We start from the raw sequence: 5,772 nt of genomic DNA on the forward strand, positions 1-5,772 counted from the left end.
TTGACCTTTTGTTTTTCCATATGAACTTTGTTATTTTTTTCTAGTTCATCAAAGTAGTTTTTGGGGAGTCTGATTGGTATAGCGCTAAATAAATAGATTAATTTAGATAGTATTGTCATTTTTATTATATTTGCTCGCCCAATCCAAGAGCATTTAATATTTTTCCAGTTGGTTAGATCAGACTTAATTTGTGTGGAAAGTGTTTTGTAGTTTTGCTCATAAAGTTTCTGATTTTCCCTTGGCAGATAGATTCCTAAATATTTTATACAATCAGTAGTTACTTTAAATGGAATTTCTTTTTGTAACTCTAACTGTTGGGTTTTGTTAGTGATATATAAGAATGCTGATGATTTATGTGGGTTTCTTTTATATCCTGCAACTTTGCTGAAGGTGTGGATTGTTTCTAATAACTTTTTGGTAGAGTCTCTGGGGTTCTCTAAGTATACCATCATATCATCAGCAAAGAATGATAATTTGGTTTCCTCATTGCCTATTCTTATTCCTTTAATCTCTTTCTCAACTCTTATTGCCAAAGCTAGCATTTCTAATACAATATTAAATAGTAACAGTGATAGTGGGCAACCTTGTTTTACTCCTGATCTTATTGGGAATGGTTGCAGTTTGTCCCCATTACATATGATGCTTACTGCTGGTTTTAAATAGATGCTACTGATTATTTTAAGGAAAAGTCCATTTATTCCTATACTCTCAAGAGTTTTTAATAGGAATGGATATTGGATTTTATCAAATGCTTTTTCTGCATCTATTGAGATGATCATATGGTTTTTGTTAATTTGATTATTAATGTGGCCAATTATACTGATAGTTTTCCTAATATTGAACCAGCCCTGCATTCCTGGTATAAATCCTACTTGATCATGGTGTATTATCCTGGGGATGATTTTCTGTAGTCTTTTTGCTAATATCTTACTTAAGATTTTAGCATCAATATTCATTAGGGAGATTGGTCTATAATTTTCTTTCTCTGTTTTTAACCTACCTGGTTTAGGTATCAGTACCATGTCTGTGTCGTAGGACTCCTTCATTCCCTATTTTTTCAAATAGTTTATAAAGTAGTGGGGCTAATTGTTCTTTGAATGTTTGGTAGAATTCACATGTAAATCCATCTGGTCCCGGGGATTTTTTTTTAGGGAGTTGATTAATAGCTTGTTCTATTTCTTTTTCTGAAATGGGACTATTTAAGCAATTTACTTCCTCCTCTGATAATCTGGGAAGTCTATATTTTTGGAGGTAGTCATCCATTTCGCTTAGGTTATCAAATTTATTGGCATAAAGTTGGGCAAAGTAACCCCTTATTATTTCTTTAATTTCCTCTTCATCAGTGGAAAGTTCTCCTTTTTCATTTTTAAGACTGCCAATTTGATTTCCCTCTCTCCTTTTTCTAATCAGATTTACCAAAGGTTTATCAATTTTATTGGTTTTTTCCATAAAACCAACTCTTAGTTTTATTTATTAGTTCAATAGTTTTTTTTTTTTTACTTTCTATATTATTAATGTCTCCTTTTAATTTTAGAATTTCAAGTTTAGTAATTGATTGGGGGTTTTTAATTTGGTCTTTTTCTAACTTTTTAAGTTGCAGGCCCAATTCATTGATCTTCTCTTTCTCTATTTTATTCAAGTAAGCCTCTAAGGATATAAAATTTCCCCTTATTACCCCTTTGGCTGCATCCCATAAATTTTGCTATGATGTCTCACCGTTGTCATTATCTTGAGTGAAATTATTAATTGTGTCTATAATTTGCTGTTTCCCCCAATCATTCTTTAAGATGAGATTATTTAGTTTCCAATTACTTTTTGGTCTATTTACTCCTAACTTTTTGTTGAATGTAGTTTTTATTGCATTGTGATCTGAAAAGAAAGCATTTACTAGTTCTGCCTTCCTGCATTTAATTTTGAGGTCTTTATGTCCTAATATATGGTCAATTTTTGTGTAGGTTCCATGAACTGCTGAGAAGAAAGTATACTCCTTTCTGTCACCATTCAGTTTTCTCCAGAGATCTATCAAACCTAATTTTTCTAATATTCTATTTACCTCTTTAATTTCTTTATTTGTTTTGTGATTTGATTTATCTAAATCTGAGAGTGCAAGATTGAGATCTCCTACTATTATAGTTTTGCTGTCTATTTCTTCTCGCAACTTTCTTAACTTCTCTTTAAGGAAGTTAGATGCTATACCACTTGGTGCATATATGTTTAATACTGATATTGCTTCATTGTTCATAGTGCCCTTAAGCAAGATATAGTTTCCTTCCTTATCTCGTTTAATTAGATCAATCTTTGCTTTTGCTTGATCTGAGATAAGGATGGCTACCCCTGCTTTTTTTGACTTCACCTGAAGCATAATAGATTCTGCTCCAGCCTTTTACTTTTACTCCATATGTATCTCCCTGTTTTAAATGTGTTTCCTATAAACAACAGATTGTAGGGTTCTGACTTTTGATCCAGTCTGCTATCTGCCTCCTCTTTATGGGAGAGTTCATCCCATTCACATTTACAATTAAAATAACCAATTCTGTATTTCCTGCATCCTAATATCCCCAGATTATACTTTTTCTTTTTCTTGCCCTCCTTCCCTTCTTCCCTAGTATTAAACTTATTGGTCCCACTAACATCGCGCAGCTCTCCCTCTTCAGTATCCCTCCCTCCTCCCTTTGAATCCCTTCCGCTTTTCTTGTTCCCTTCCCTTATTACTCTTTTTCCTTCTCCCTTTTCCTCTCCCACTTTTTAATGACGTGAGAGAAGATTCTGTGTAAAACAAATATGTCAATTGTTTCCTCTTTGAGCCAACTCTGATGAAAGTAGGATTCACACAATGTTCCTCCCCCTCTCTAAGTTCCCTCATACATGATAGGTTTCCTTTGCCTCATCATCGCATGTAGTTTCCCTCTTTTTATCTCCCCTCTTTCCTTTTTCTGACACTATCCCCTTTCCATTTCTACTTCCCTTTTTTATATTATATCAGTAAAATCAAATTATACATATGGTTTTTATGTATATCCACAACAGAAATACAGTTCTCAAGAGTTCCTTTTACCTTTTTCTACTTCTTTTGATTCCTGTTGTTGGAGATCAAATTTTTTGTGTAAGTCTGGTTTTTCTCTTAGAAACAGATGGAATTCCTCTATTTCATTAAATGTCCATCTTCTTCCGTAGAAAAAAATACTCAGCTTAGCTGGGTAATTTATTCTTGGCTGCATTCCAAGTTCTTTTGCCTTTCGGAATATCTGATTCCAGGCCCTTCGATCCTTTAATGTTGAGGCAGCCATTGTGGTATCTCGGTATTTGAACTGTTTTTTCCTGGCTGCTTGTAAAATTTTTTCTTTAGTCTAAAAATTCTGAAGTTTGGCCACAATATTCCTTGGAGTCTTTATTTTAGGGTCTTTTTCAGAAGGTGTTCGATGAATTCTTTCAACGCCTATTTTCCCTTCCGGTTCTATTACTTCTGGGCAGTTCTCTTTGATGATTTCCTGTAAAATAGTATCTAGGCTCTTTTTTCATCATGATTTTCTGGTAGCCCGATGATCCTCAGGTTCTCTCTCCTAGATCTATTTTCCAGGTCTGTTGTTTTTCCAAGTAAATATTTGACATTTTTTTCCAATCTTTGATTTTTTTGGTTTTGCTTTACTGATTCTTGATGTCTCAATAAATCAGTCATTTCTATTTGTTCAGTTCTGATTTTTAATGAGTTATTTTTTTCATTAGCTCTTTTACTTCTTTTTGTATATGTCCAATTGAGTTGTTTTGCTCTATGGAAATTTTTTCCATTTCACTAATTTTTTTTTTTTTTTAGTTATTTTCTTTTTCCAATTCGCAAATTCTCTTTCCCTGCACTTCTTGGGAGTTTTTTTACCTTTTCCAATTCACATTTCAGGAAGTTGTTTTCTTTTTCCACTTTATCAAATTTTTCTTTTAGTGAGTTATGTGCCTTTTCTGTGCTCTCTTGCATAGCTTCTCTTTCCTTTCCCTATTTCTCTTCTAGCTCTCTTTTAAGGTTTTGAATAGTCTCTTCTACGAGAGCCTTTTTTATTGGAGACCAACAATTGTCTGGAGACTGTCTGCTATTAGTCTCTTCAGGGTTGAAAAGCTGTTCTCTTTCTGTGTAGAAACTATCAATTGTTCTTTTGATTTTTTTACTCATTTTGTTAAAGCCTGTAAGGTCTGCCTTCAGAGCCAGGAGGTTACCAGCTTCTTCTGCAGAGCAGTGAAAGGTATATGGATGGGTAGCTGTCCTGCCAACCAGCTACAAAAAGCAGCGAGGTACTGGAATGCTCTGGGAAAGAGTTCCCCACCTGAAAGTAACTCAGGCCTGCAGGGCTGGGCTGGGAAAGTGCTCTTCAAAGAACCCCCGCTGTTTGAGGTAACGACTGCTCTGGGGCTAGACACTTAGCAGTGAGAGTTTCACTGCCCCAAGCCAAATCCAGCCCTGGGGCTATGGGTATTAGCACCTGAGCAGTGAATGGATTTGCAGGGACAGGAAGTGTCTGCCAGGGAAGCGCAATCAGCAGGGGAGGTTCTATTGCCCCAGGCTGAGCCCCCCACTCTGCGGATTAGAGGCTACCCCAGGCTGTGCCGCCCTGCAGTGCAGATTAGTAACTGTCCCCGCAAAAGCCCCGAACTGTAGGATGTGGCCACAGGGCTGCAGTAAAGTCTGTCTGAGTCACTTCCGGGTTTGAGGTTCTGGCGTTTTTAAGAGGACCCTCTGTTTTAGGCTTTAACTTCTCTGCCAGATTACTGCTTTGTAATCAAGACAGAGCAGTTAGCCTATAGCAGAGCCGTCTCTATAACTTCTTTAGCCACAGAGATCACCCCCGCCCCTGGTTTGCTCAGGGTGCTAGCCTCTCACTGCTTGTGCTAGTCTGTTCCTGGCCCCTCAGGACAAACCTTTCCTGCGAGCTTCCAGATGGACTTCAGGGGTAAATTGTAGTGCTGCTAATCTTCATGAATTTAAGCAGTGAAGAGCTATTTTTGAGGCTGGATTAGATAGTTGGTTATGAGGGTAGTGAGAGGAGTTTAGAGAGTCGTGTGTGTCTGTTCCGCCATCTTGGCTCCGCCCCCTCAAATGCAAATTCTAAGGCAATATATAAATATGATATGTTGTTATTCTTGTTATCAGTAGCATTATTGTTGTAACAGTCTTTAAATTGCCTCATAGGATTTAGATTTCCCAACTGCTTTTCTTGACCATTTCACAACTTTGAGAAAAGATCTTTTTTTATATCCTACAATTCTTTCATGAAACAGCAGTATCGGCCCTCCTTCTACAGATGAAGGAAAAAACTGATTTGGATGATCTGTTCATCACCAAAAATAAAGAAAAAGCAAATCCTTCCATCACACAATGCTCCCTTCCTCCACACACATATACAGAGGAAGTGTCATGATAACTGAGCTTTAGCATAAATGGCTTTGGAAAAGCAGCCATTTTTCACATGAAGCTTGCCCAAATCAAAATCAGGAAATCACAGAAATGAGAATTTCAGAGAGTGCAGAAGAAGCTATATCTTGAGAGCTGACATACATGTGTATATATGTGCACACATACACAAACACACTCAGGCATATACATTCATTTTTTAGTTGAAATGAGGAATATTTGGTGTATAGGGGGATCAGCAAGTATTGTTCTAGCTGGAATACAACATGTAAAATCATGCTTTTGTTGTTGACAAATAATGCATAATAAATGTATAATATATACATAATAAACATTTAAATAAAAGAGGCAGGCAAATGGTATTAAAAGTAAAACAG

Source organism: Antechinus flavipes, chromosome 5, assembly GCF_016432865.1.
Source record: "Antechinus flavipes isolate AdamAnt ecotype Samford, QLD, Australia chromosome 5, AdamAnt_v2, whole genome shotgun sequence".
NCBI classification, from domain to species: Eukaryota; Metazoa; Chordata; class Mammalia; order Dasyuromorphia; family Dasyuridae; genus Antechinus; species Antechinus flavipes.